This window comes from Macaca fascicularis, chromosome 17 (assembly GCF_037993035.2).
Source record: "Macaca fascicularis isolate 582-1 chromosome 17, T2T-MFA8v1.1".
NCBI lineage: Eukaryota > Metazoa > Chordata > Mammalia > Primates > Cercopithecidae > Macaca > Macaca fascicularis.
In genome coordinates, this window is record NC_088391.1 from 9,874,757 (window position 1) to 9,888,396 (window position 13,640).

General features: G+C 44.0%; 1 protein-coding gene across 1 annotated transcript in view; it reads right to left on the reverse strand.

Annotated features, from left to right (window-relative positions):
* Nucleotides 1-13,640, reverse strand: part of KATNAL1 (katanin catalytic subunit A1 like 1) — a 244,990-nt gene that overhangs the window by 21,076 nt on the left and 210,274 nt on the right. The gene's annotated exons all lie outside the window — the stretch shown is intronic.

Consider the following 13,640-nt stretch of genomic DNA (forward strand, 5'->3'; position numbering starts at 1 on the left):
TTACCACATCATCTGGAAGCTTCAGTGCTAGTTTCATGGGGTTATTCTAGGTCACGTGCCCAGAAGAACCTTCATAAACATCAACTATGGTAGGGAGGAGGGAATAGTGCCTGGTATGCCCTTCTTCCATATCTGTAAGGTGACTTTCCAAGGCCCATTCTGCTGGCTCTATAAGAAGGGAATCCAGTTGGAGACCTTGCAAGTCCTCACCTGTGGGACGTCCTCCCAGGACACGGATTTGTGTACTGTTCCTTTACCATATCAGCATCTTTAACAAACACACCCTGTGCTTATTTAAGAGATCTCTAAGTTCCTGAAAACAAAGGAGTGTGCACTGTGACATGGCCAAATGAATCACAGAGTAGCTCCAGGTGGAACTGGGCCAGGTGGCAGTGAGCTCCAGGTGGAAGTGGGCTGGGTGGCAGTCTTATTCTCAGTGGCACTTTGTGTGTTCTTGCCTTTGCTGGCGTGGTTTGTCTTTTGAAAATGGATTGGGAATTACGTTTTGGGGTTCAAAAATATTATTTCCACACCTACATTGATCTGGGTGTGTTTGACTAATGTTTGTGTTATGAACATACGACACGTTGGTTGTTATAGGCAATGAGTTTTAGTGGAGCTAGTTGCAGTGTGATGAGCAGAGACCCAAGTCTGGAGCCCATGGATCTACAGAGAGACCTGGCTTTTCTACTAGCTGTAGGATCTTGAACAAGCCAGAAATTCTGTGTGGGTCAGTGTTCCCATCTCTAATATAAGAATTATTAAACCTGCTTCTTGTCCCTCATGGATCATTGTGAGAATCAAACTGGAAAACGTATAAGAAAATGACTTGCAGACCATAAAGCACTTTAGACACACAGATGTTGTTATTGATTTGCTGTGTCATAGGGAATGAGAAGTCTTCTCCTTAGACCCCTATTTTCAGGCACATATAAAAAATATTTATGTATACATGACTTCAATTTTAAATCCTTCATGGTTAATACAAGATCCCTGGTAAATCTTTTTTGTAATGTTGAGTGAAATTCCCTCAAGAGATTCTGTTCATGTATCTGCAAAGCAGTATTTGCCACCAACAAATAGGGATTTTAAAAAGATGTTTTCCCCTTGACCATAGTTATTTCTGCTTGACACTATGCAAATGCCTTTATTTCACAATGCTTTTTCCTTGTTTCTTTAAACGAGAGCTTCAGAAACAAGAGTAGTACACTGTGTTGCTTAAGATTTTCAAAATGCAACTAAGTCTTTCCATTCAAAGTTCAGAATATTCTTCTAAATGTAAATAAGATCCACTTTACATTTTTGGAATGCAACCTGGTAAAGATCATTAAAATTAAAAATAATAACCTCTTTGGTTATAGATGTGACAAAGCATATAATAAAGCTAACATTCATGGAAGGTTTCCTGTGTGCCAGGCACAAGGCTAAGTGCTTTACAAGGATCATCATCTTTAATCATCACAATTCAGTGAGTAGATATATTATTATCCTCATTTTGCAAATTTGGAAGACTGGGCTACTGAATTCAACAAGACACCACTTTTTCCCCATGTGTTCATGAAACATCACTATTAAAGTGGATATCCATCAAATTTAGAACATCAAGCCCTGGCAGATGGGTAAAGAACACTAGAAACCATCCTTTCTATACGCCAGACACAGTGCTAGACCCTTGTCACAAACGATCTCATCCAACCTTCCCACTGCCTTACTATTTCCCAGACGAAGACATGAGGCTCAGGAAGATGGCAAACTACTGTTGTTGAGATTGTTATTGGCTGCCAGGCCTAGTGCTGGGTGTTTTTCAATGGCCTCCTCATAAACAGACAATCCTCAGATAAGGAAACTCGGTGAAATGCATACAGTAAACAAACGCATGAAAAAAATGGTCAGCATCTCTAATAATAAAACATTACAACTGAAAACATCAATGAGGTACCAATTGCATTTGTCACATTAGCCAAACAACGCTAAATGCCAACGGTAGTGACTTCATAGTGAAGCTAATTTATTTATATATTGCTGGTGGCATGTTTATGGCCAAACACTAAGATGCAGCATACAAATGTACGCCCGCTCTAAGATTACCCACAACGTGAAGGGAACCCAGCAAAATGAAAACAGCTGTTGTGTTAGAGCGGAATAAAATGTTTAATCTCTCAGATTGTCTTCGCTCTTTTATAATACTGTTTTTGCAATAAATAAAACTGGGGCAAAAAAGCATTTTATTATCCCATCTATCACTTAGAGTTGGGGGTTGCATTCCTGACTTCAATAAATCATAGATATGACCAAGAAATAATGAAAAAGCCAAGATTCAGTAATTTCAAGCTTCTGTCTTCACCTGAGATATCAAAAGTAGGCTCTAAAACACAGAATTTTATGATCCTCATTTAACCGCCTCATTTTCTTGATGAAGAAATGAAGGCCTAGAGACATAGAATTTCTTGTCAAGGTCAAACAGTTGCATGTGGAGCTGCAGCAAGCACCTGTTGCTCACTAAAAGAAAAAAAAATTCCTTAAAAGGAAAGTGCATTTGCTATTTATATGAAACTGCCAAAAAATTGGCAGAAAAGAAAATGGGGAGATCTCAGAATTCAAATGCTGGAGCAAATGTGTCCCTGGAGTCCATTCTGGAACTTCTGGTTGGGATGTGCTGGCCACCCATCTCAAGGTAGGGTCTTACTCTGAGGCAGTGGCTCTCACTGTGGGGCTCCCGGGCCAGCTGCATCAGCATCATCTGGGAATTTGTTAGAAATACACATTACTGGGACCCGTTCATGGTAAAGTGAAGCATAAATTCTGAGAGCGGGGCCCCACAATATCTTTTAACGAGCTCTCCGCGCGTGTTTCTGCTGCATGCCGAAGACTGAGAAACAGGCTCTAGGGCATTGCCTCGTCAAGTTCAGTACGTGGGAATTGCCTGGGGATCTTGTAAAACTGTAGGTTCTGATTCAACAGGTCAGAGGGATGGGGTCTGGGAGACTGCAGTTCTAAAAAGTTTTCAGGATATGCCAATGCTGCCTCTTTGGGAGCCACACTTTGAGTAGCAAGATTCAAGTAAAGCCATGTGCCCATGAACAGATGCCAGGCTTGCATACATTGAACCTCAGCCCTCTGTGTCCTTCCTACTCCGAGTGTGGCCCAGACTCAGCATCATGGGCACCCTCTGAAGCTTGTTGGAAAGGCAGACTCTCAGCCCCACCCCAGACCACTGCATGTAATCTGTATTTTAAGAAATTCTGCAGGTTTACTTGGCAACATTAAAGTTCGAGCAGTCCTGGTGGAAGGAGGCGGCCGGAGGCAGAGGGACAGTTAGCATCTCTGAGCCAGTCACCTCCACCAGGCAGCATCAAGACTCCACCCTAGTGTAACTGACAGATGTTACCTCCCACATTTGGAAAAGGCTGGTGGCCCAGGGGTAAGGGGAGGGGAGCTAGGGTGTCACCGGACAGAATGGCCAACAACAGGGGCTGGGTAGGGGAGAATGGGGGACAGGAATCATGCAGGAGTATTTTTAATGCAAAAGTGTTAAGAAATAAGGCTTCTCCCCCGACAAAACCAAAATAAGACAAAACAATGCCTGCTGTTGAAAGTTTTGCCAAGCAGTGCAACTTCACCACATAAGGATGGGTGAGCGGCAGGCACTGAGGTTATCATCACCTCCTCCTAAACCTTCCCTCCCAGCCACAACCCTGCTCCAGAAACCAAGGAAGACGTGGGAAAGGGCTGCACAATGAAGAGAGGTTCCAGCTGGAAGCATTTTAGAAACATAGCCTACTGCATGAATTTCCTATGCTGCTATAGGAAATCACCACAAACTCAGTGGCTTAGAACAACATATGAAACCATCTCACAGTTCTGGAGCTCAGAAGTTCTAAAATCAGCCAGGCACAGTGGCTCACGCCGGTAATCCCAGCACTTTGGGAGGCTGAGGTGAGTGGATCACCTCAGGTCAGAAGTTTGAGACCAACCTGGCCAACATGATGAAACCCCGTCTCTACTAAAAATACAAAAATCACCCAGCTACTTGGGAGGCTGAGGCAGGAGAATCGCTTGAACCCTGGAGGCGGAGGTTGCAATGAGCCGAGATCGCACCTTTGCACTCCAGCTTAGGCAAAAGAGTGAAACTCCATTTCAAAAAATAAAAAGAAGTTCTAAAATCAAAAAGTCAGTGGGGCTGTGTTCCATCTGCAGGCCTTATAAAAGGACATATTTATCTGCCTTTTCCACCTGCATTTCTTGGCTCATGGCATCTTCCTCCATCTTCAAAGCCAGCAGTGTAGCGTAGCATCTTCAGACCTCCCCTCCTCCAACTTCTGCTTCTATCCTCACATCCTCCTCTCTGAATTTCCTGCCTCTCCCTTTGCTTTCTAAGGACCCCTGAGATGACACTGGACCTCCTAGATAATCCAGGATAACCCCCATCTCAGGGTCTTTAATTTAATTATATCTGCAAAGTCCCCTTTGCCATGAGGAATGACATATTCACAGGTCCAGGGATTAGGATGGAGACATCTTTGGGGGTTGGGGGGGCAGTTCATTGCTCTGCCTACCACACCCTTTCCAAAGCTTCTCTCATGGGTCTATGGGGAAGGACGCCACCTTGCCAGGGGGCTTGCTGGGCTCCTGTGCCCTGTCTTTGAATCTGGAAAATAATGTCACTGCCTCATTCAGAGCTGAGAACATTGCAGTATTTCATGTGTCAGACTTCCCACTGTCAGCAGGACTTAGCTTAAGTTATTTATATTGTCAATGGCTTGCCTTTTGCATTAATGTAACTGTTTGTGTTAAATAAAATTTTAAGATAGGAGCCATTCAGAGCCCCACTGGGGAGTGCTTTCCGTTCTGTGGGGCACCAAGGCTCACGGGGAGAGCTTAATGAGAGTAAGCGGCCATTGTTACTTATCAGACCCAGCTGCCCTCTCACCAACCCCAGTCACACCTGAAATATGCTCAGCTCATGAAGCTTCCACTGAGGACTGGCTTTCTTGCTGACTCTAAATGACTTTAGGTCTGGTGCAGGTAATGGGGTGGGTGATTGGCCTCAGGCCCCAGCTGTAATATAGGAGTCTGTCAACAAGGCTTTCCACTGCTGGTGGGGCTGTGATCTGGAGCAGGAAGCCTGTGGATGCCAGGCTCCTCCAGACCCTGGCCAGGGCTCAACTTACCCTGATGGGCTTCCTTCTGGGAAGCACTGGAGCTGGAAAAGTTCTGATTCCCTCAACAAAGTCTGCATATCAGGTCCGTGGTAAATGCTGGGATGCAACCACAAAAGGCCTGGTCCCCGCTCCAGGAGCTTACCGACAATGAAAAGAAACAGCAACAGTACAGGGCGGGAGGCATGATGGTAAAATTAAGAAAAGGGTGTTCAGGGGAGAAGGAGGAGCCCCTATCTGGCCTAGCAACAACACATGAGCTGGGGCCCAAAGAATGAGCTGGAGCTAATCAGGTGAGGGGCCGAGGAGGCTTTCCTGCAGGAAGAGAAGCTGGGGCACAGTGAGCACGTGGTAGGCGCTGGCTATTGGCATCTGTGTTACTATTATTCATGTACTCCTGCATGCATGCCATGCAGAAAGGGCACTGTAGTCATGACATCTAACAACCTCATCCTTACCATGTGCTGTGCCCCATGGGCTTCCCCTATGTTAACTCATGTGCGGCTCACAACCACCTGTGAAGTGGTGACTATTGTTACCTTGGAAGGAAACTGAGGCACGGAGAGCTTAAGGCAGAGGTGAGGTGATGTGACTCAGAGCGGCAAAGCTAGGCTGCCCCTCCTCACAGCCTGATTCGACAGCCCAACTCTTAGACAATTGCCTGCCCTGAAGTCCCCAGTCCCCGGTACCCGGTAACATGGCAGCTATAGATGGGATAGGATGAGTAGCAGCACAGTACCAGACAAATAGTTCTGGATTCTTCCACAGAGAGCTGGGTGCCTTGGAAAAGTTACAGGGTTCAGCCTTGATTTTTTGGAATGTGGTGGGCAGGGAAGAAACCTGCAGGCCTTCCACGAGACCCTCATCAGCTGCTCTCGGCTGCAGGTGTGAACGGCTCCAATGCACACTTGAAAACTGCGCCCCCAGCAGAGACAACATCGCTCCCTCCAGCTCCCAGATCTTTTAACCTGGAAGGGCCTTGGTCTTTCAGGAAGCTGCCCCTGTGTGGAATGTCAGGCGCCTCTACCACGGGTGAGGAGTGGCAGCTCCCTACTCTGTGGCCCAGCACTTCAGGAGGCCTGCTGACAAATCCACTCCAGATGGTCCCAGAGGAAATGGTCTAGTGGCCAATGAAGGGTGGGAGGACAGACACCAATGCCATGGCCTGGATCCCAGCAATTACCCTAGATGCTTATGAAACAGTTCATAGAGACCCTCCTTCCTCCAAAGCTCTTCCTTTGCCATTTTCATTAAAAGCCACCGCTAACTGTCATCACTCTGCCAGCCCCAGGGAGAACATACTCTTCAGGGTCTGATGCATCTTGGCAACAATATTTTCCTCTTCCTCCCAACAACACAACTGATCCCCCTTGCCCCTGGTACTCACCCCCCTCTTTCAGCCTTTTCATTGGAAAGTGATGAGCCACGCGAATACCCTTCGGGCAGGCTTCCTGTCCACATATTTGGTCAGCTCAACCCATAAACGAAGGCGATTTGCAGAGATCCTTGGCTCTGACAACCTGGGCACTGCAGATAACTGAGGCAGAGCCTCAGGCTGCAGCCAGATTGGTCAGGCAGCCGGAACGCCTCAGGCCATTTTAAGAAGCTCCCACAATCAAGTTCTTTACCTGGCATGACCTATGAAATCAAGATTCTCGGTGCTATTGGAGGGAAAATTAAGTGACTTACTCAAATTATGTCAAGTGCCCTGCCAAGCATGACTGCTTTTATTATTTTCTTAGTTGTTTTTAGTTGTCTTGATTGTGCTTCAAGGGCAGAGAAAGTTGAGTTAGTCAGATTCCTCGGTTCTTACTTGTCAGTGCGGCCGTGACTAAGAACTGCTTCGCTCAAACCCTGGCTCTACCACTTAGCAGCCATGTGGCCTTAGTGGCATCTCTCTGTTAACTAAGGTTAGCAATGGTGCCTACCACTGCAAGCCTGTTGTAAGGGTAAAATGGTTATTGCAAAAAAAAAAAAAAATACTTGGATATATGACTGATGAATAGTAGGAACTATGCATTTGTATATTGTTAAAATTAGATTTTTCCCCTTTTGATTATTATTTTACTTTTCTCCTTCTTCCCGCATCTCTACTTCCCTCCTCTTCTCCAGGGAGCCAGTCTAAAGTAGTTGACGTATGGCCTGTTATCCTTGTAAACAGGCTTTTCAAAGTCAGAATTAATTCCAGGCCACACGTCATAGCTAACAGCCAATGGTGTTGTATTAACAATTTCCATAAGTGCTGGGTAAACTATGACCAGCTACAGTGATCACCATATTCTGGGCTAACAATTGAATTTACCTATAAAATAACTTCTTTATAGACAGATGCTTTGTATTGACAGTGGATAAGTCTGGGTTCTTTGTTGCAAGCAACAGAAATTGATCCTGGCTGAGAATCTCACAGAATGCCCAGCCATGGGGTAGGGGAATCCCTCAAATCTATGCCATCTTACAGAGATGTAAGGGATCATCTTCAACGTATGGCTCCTAAGGCTGCCCAGGGTAGAGACATCCAGAAAATGCGAGAAAGATGGCCATGCATGGGAGGTTTTATTGGCCAGGCCCAAAGGTGGCTCTATGCCATTGGTTAGAATTCAGTCACATGGCCCAACTGCAAGGGAGGCTGTAACCTGGCTGTGTGCCTCAGGGAGGAAAAAAAAGAAAGTGGGGTTATTGGTCAGCTAACAGTCTCTGCTATGGAAAACAAGCATTTGGTTATTTCAGTTACTATGGCAGAAAACAGACTCTCCCTCCCACACAGTTCCATATGGCAAGAAATTCTTCAGACTTATCAAGGGGTTTCAAATCCTCAGCATCAAAAAAGATGAAAAACGTCCAATACAGGCATTACAAGAGACACTCAAGGTCTCTCCTGAAAGAGAGGGGATCCCTCTCTGGTTGCAAACAAGATATTGGCTGGGCTACAGTCTCATCTGAAGACTTGATTGGGGCTAATAGGGGAGGGAAGGCTTCTTGAGGCAGACTGTGTTTTCTTCCCTTGCAGAGGCTGAACGCTGTGTTTTCTCATCTACAATTTCAACAGAGGTGACTCTGTCTAAAGATTTTTCAAAGGTAGTAAGATGTAAGCTTCCTGTGTAATGCTAACCCCAGCACTTATAGCAGGAGCTTCTCATTCATTCATTCAAAATCATATTTTTAAGCACCTACTGTATGCCAGACATTCTAGGCATTGGGAATACAGCAGTAAAAAAAAAACCCCAAACCCCTCCATAGAGTTTGCATTCTCCTTTGATTTTGGGGCCATTTCATGATGCAGGTTCACTATTTTAGGCTTTTTTTTTTTTTTTGAGATGGAGTCTCACTGTCACCCAGGCTGGAGTGCAGTGGCATGATCTTGGCTCACTACAACTTCCGCCTCCTGGGTTCAAGCGATTCTCCTGCCTCAGCCTCCCAGGTAGCTGGGATTACAGGTTCCCACCACTGCACCTGGCTAATTTTTGTATTTTTAGTAGAGCTGGGGTTTCACCATGTTGGCCATGGTTGGCCAGGCTGGTCTTGAACTCCTGACCTCAGGTGATCACCCACCCCAGCCTCCCAAAGTGCTGGAATTACAGGCATGAGCCACCACACCCAGCCTAGGCATCTTTTAAAAACCATTTTAATGTTCATAGTTGGTGTGGCCAAGAGGTCCCTCCTGTTAGGATCCCTTCCCCCACCTTCCCCCCAGCCCCACCCTACACACAGACATTGGGATCCACAACATGCATCTGGGAAATCCCAAGTCACAGATGATGACAGATGAGGCAGCTTTGGGGTAAGTAGCAGCCCATACTCCCTTGTTCTCTGATTCTGCTCCTGAAATTTAAAATTCTGTGGAATGAATGGTGTGCCATGAACACTGGCCTTCATTCATTTCACAATGCACTGAACACTACACTCGTGGAGCAGCAGTGTGATCTGTTTCTTCACTTATTCAGCCACTGGCAAACATCTTCACTCTACGTGGTAGCAAAGTGCCAGGCCCTTGGGCTTACCGCGAAGGGAGAGGCACGACTCTTACCTTCCCAGTGCTTTCCACACAATGATGGAAACTTGTGACCAAAGTTTGAGCCCTCTCACTGTTGGAAACATGGCTCTCCTTGAATCAGCATCCACCCACTCCCATTTTGTTTGTTTTATTAAGAGAGTATGAAGATTCTCAGCCTGGGAAGCCCATGAGGTAAAAAGAACCAAGTCAGACTCTTCAGCACACCTGAAGGCATCTTGCGAACACGGAAGCTGTGTTTCCAGTAGAACCTGTATTTAACTTATTCCCATGAAGGTCCCCAAGTGGACCGCATCTGTATACCCTAGTCCAGATTTTTAAATCCTCTGATGCTGCAGAACCACGCTGATCACAGCAGAAACTTAAATGGATCCGAAACTTGAGGAACACCAACCCACAGCAGTTTCCTTCTTGGTAGAATGTGAGGGTTGAATTTGAGGACATGGAAATGACAATGGCTTTTGTGGAAAAAGAGCACGTTGTCAGCTCCTCCCCAAAGCATTAACTGCATGGATGGGCTATTTCAGACAGTGAGACCCGCTGTGATATTAAAAAAAAAAAAAAAAAAAAAAAAAAGATTGCTTGGGAAACGTTGCTATGTTATTCCGCTTTTAAAATGCTGCTCTTCTCTTAGGCAATGACAGATACCATAGCAGGACAGGCGGCCTTTTCTTCCTTCTGTTTTACAATTCCTGTCCGAGCAGCAGAGGCATGGCTGAATTCTAACAGGGGTGTGGGCTGGCAGGGGATGGGCGCAGGTGTACTAGCAGGGCCGTGCTTTGAGTTGGTGAGGAAAGCAATATATGAGGAGGGAACCCTGATGCCCTTCTCTACCTGCCTCATGATCTTGCTTTCACACAGCTGCTTGTAATGCCTTTCATCTTAAGCCCAGCAAGCACCATGTCAACCAGCTATTTGCAAATTGTTGAAGAGGGAGCTGGGGAGAGGGGGAAATGGGGAGTTACTGTTTAACGGGTGCAGAGTTTCAGTTTGGAAAGATAAAGCTCTGAAAGTAGACGGTGGTGAAGATTGCACAACAATGTGAATGCACTTAATGGCATTATGAGCAAAAATTATGTTCCAGGGAGTTGTAATTGGCTCAGTCTCTGGACAAAAGTTACCCAGGATAATCTTAAACTTTGTTGGTAAAACAAAAAAGGCCGGGGGGGGGGGGCTTTTTTGAATTCCTAGACTTGCCTATATGCATACACAATTAGAACAAAGACACTGAATTTACCAGAAGCTATAAGAAGCCCAATTGGCGTGTTGAAAGTTCTAAATGGAATGAAGAAGTTACCATTGCCTTTCTTAGATAAAATAATTCCAAACTGAGTATCTTAATGAAGCAGAAAGACAGATTAGCCCTGAGGAGACTGAAGCCAAAGTTGTTAAATGTCTTTGAAAGATCTCTCTTCAGTTGGGCACAATGGCTCATGTCTGTGATCCCAGCACTTTGAGAAGCTGAGGCAGGTGGATCACCTGAGGTCAGGAGTTCAAGATCAGCCTGACCAACATGGTGAAACCCCCTGTCTACTAATAATACAAAAATTAGCTGGGCATGGTGGCACATACCTGTAATCCCAGCTACTCGGGAGGCTGAGGCAAGAGAATTGGTTGAATCCAGAAGGTGGAGATTGCAGTGAGCCAAGATTGTACCACTGTACTCCAGCCTGGGTGATAGAGTGAGACTCTATCTCAAAAAAAAAAATAAAAATAAAAATAAAAATCTCCCACTAACCCCGTTCCTGCCACTCTGCCATCCTCTGCACCTTTTTTTGCCACCTCTGCTTTATCCTTCACTCCCTCCGTCCTCTTTCACTCTTTCAACTGTTATTTTGAAAAAGTTTCTACATTTTCTCTGGACTTGTCTGTGTATTTCCTTGTGGAATCCTCTGATGATTCCTGTCATTTTGTGTAGATTTAGCATCCATTTTGGTCCTTCTCTAATACCCTCAGACTTCTTGAGACACTTGAATTCTCTCTCTGCTTGCTACTCTGTTTTCTCTAAAATTCTGTAAGGGCTTCAGCCATGTGGAACAGATAAACTTCAGCTTGTTCCTTTTACAGAGATACTGTTTGAGTCCAACTGTCCTTTTAAACTAGTGGGTTTTACCTGACTCGTAGCTAAAATTTTAAAATTAAAGCTATAAGGTCTTTATTTGTGTCTCTCTCCATTTTTATGTACAGATATGTATACATGTCTGTATATTGTCTACATCAGGGGTTCCCAACCCCCAGGCCACATACTGGTACTGGTCTGTGGCCTGTTAGGAACTGGGCCGCACAGCAGGAGGCAAGCAGTGGGCAAGCGAGCATTACGGCCTGAGCTCCACCTCCTGTCAGATCAGCAGTGGCATTAGATTCTCATAGGAGCACAAACCGTATTGTGAATTGTACATGCAAGGGATCTAGATTGTGTGTTCCTTATGAGAATCTAATGCCTGACGATCTGAGGTGGAAGAGTTTCATCCCAAAAGCATCCCCCACCCCATCTGTGGAAAAATTGCTTTCCATGAAACAAGTGCCTGGTGCTAAAAAAGGTTGTGGACCACTGGTCTACATGACACCAAATTGGTTTATAAATAAATGAATACTAGAATATTAAACAAATGAGCCCAGTTGCTTTTCAAATTCATGTAACTAGGTAATCTTTTGGCAGATGGGACTAGTCTAATATTGTTGGTTTGATGGGGCTGTATCTTCTGCGGTATCAGCAAAGTATGCATGGATTTCACTTTAGGGTTCCTGCTTTTATGATACCTGCCTGGCAGAGAGTAATATAAAACTGGTTGATAGAAAATTTAGCTTGGGATAGTTGCTAGATTCTTGTAGTGTCTTACGAAGTTTTCTAAATACATTAAGTAAATGAATTAAATGTTTGTAAATGGGATGAAAGTTTAGTAAATGAACTTTTGATAATGGATGTTTTGTAATATGTTTACATGGAAAGGTTTCTCAAATCTCTTTAGTAACTCTTCCCCTAGAGTTTTGCTAAGCTAAATTAAATGATAGATATTCATTAAATATCTAGATTATTTCCAAAGAAGTTAATGCTAAGACATTGATTGCTGAATATCAGTTTAGGCTTCTATACTTTTGGCTTATTATTTCAGAGAAAAGAAGCTACTTAGATTTGTTAGTAAATGTCCTGCTTCACATTTAAAAATTGTTCTGTTAGAAAGCTTATGTTTCTAAAAATTATAAAATGTGTACCCACAAATAGTACATATCTGACACCTTAACATACTCATTTCCTGGAGTTTTTATTAAAAATTAAGGTTACTAAGAGTTACCATTGTAATTTAGATATAAGAAAAAACATTTCTATATGCAAAGTGTATACGGAAATGAGGATGTGTTTTTAGAAACGAAGGCTAATAAGAGAATAATTTTGTATGAGAGTCTTGTGCAATACATTTTTGTCCTACAGTAAAATGACTTGTTATTTAAGAAAAAGGAAGCATTGGACAAAGTGGAAAGTCCAAGCATGTCATACGTGATCTAAGTAAATCATGATAAGGTTTATGAAAACAAAGTTTATAAAACGAATGTTCAGTGTGGTCAGTTTGGCTACAATTGGAAGAAAATTGTTTATAGTTCTTTCTAGGGATTGAGTTTTGATGTTAGAAATGTACTAATGTAGAATTTAAAAATTTGATCCCCTGTGTTGGAACAAGGTTTTCTGAAAATATTTATGTGTTCTTAGTAAAATTGCAAGAGGTTTTTATTTTATTTTTGAAATCTATTTCTTTAACTGTCATCCTTTAAACTATAAAGTTTCTAATTCTGCCACATTTCTTCTTGAAAGCTATCTAATTTCCCTAGTTTCAGATTGGAAATACAGCTCTCCTTTCTACCCTTGAAAAAGTATATCTTTTTACTTGGCTAAGTGCTAACCCTCTCCTTCAACTTTTCACCAGCTCCTTTAACCTTTTCTCTGGTTCAAACTCTGTCATTATGGCCTGATGCTAAAATGTGTATCTTGAAGGTCTAGAAAGTAGTGTTTTCTCCAGTACAGCCTGATTCTGTACTTTGGGCTTTTCTTAATGTGCCTGAATTTATATTCACCAGAAAACTTCCTACACTATATTTTGGTTTTGGTTTTCATTTTGAGAAAGTCTTACTCTGACACCTAGGCTGGAGTGCAGTGGCACAATCTCAGCTCACTGCAGCCTCTGCCTCCCAGGTTCAAGCGATTCTCCCACCACAGCCACCTGAGTAGCTGGAATTACAGGCACCCACCACCACGCCCAGCTAACTTTTGTATTTTTACTAGAGATGGGGTTTCACCATGTTGGTGAGGCTGGTCTCAAACTCCTGGCCTCAAGTGATCAGATTGCCTCAGCCTCCCAAAGTGCTGGGATTACAGATATGAGCCACCGTGCCTGGCCCCCTGTCCATCTTTGAGACAGCTCCTCCACACGAAATTTCCCTGCACTGCTCCTGACTGTGTGAGGTGTCCCTCCTGGGGC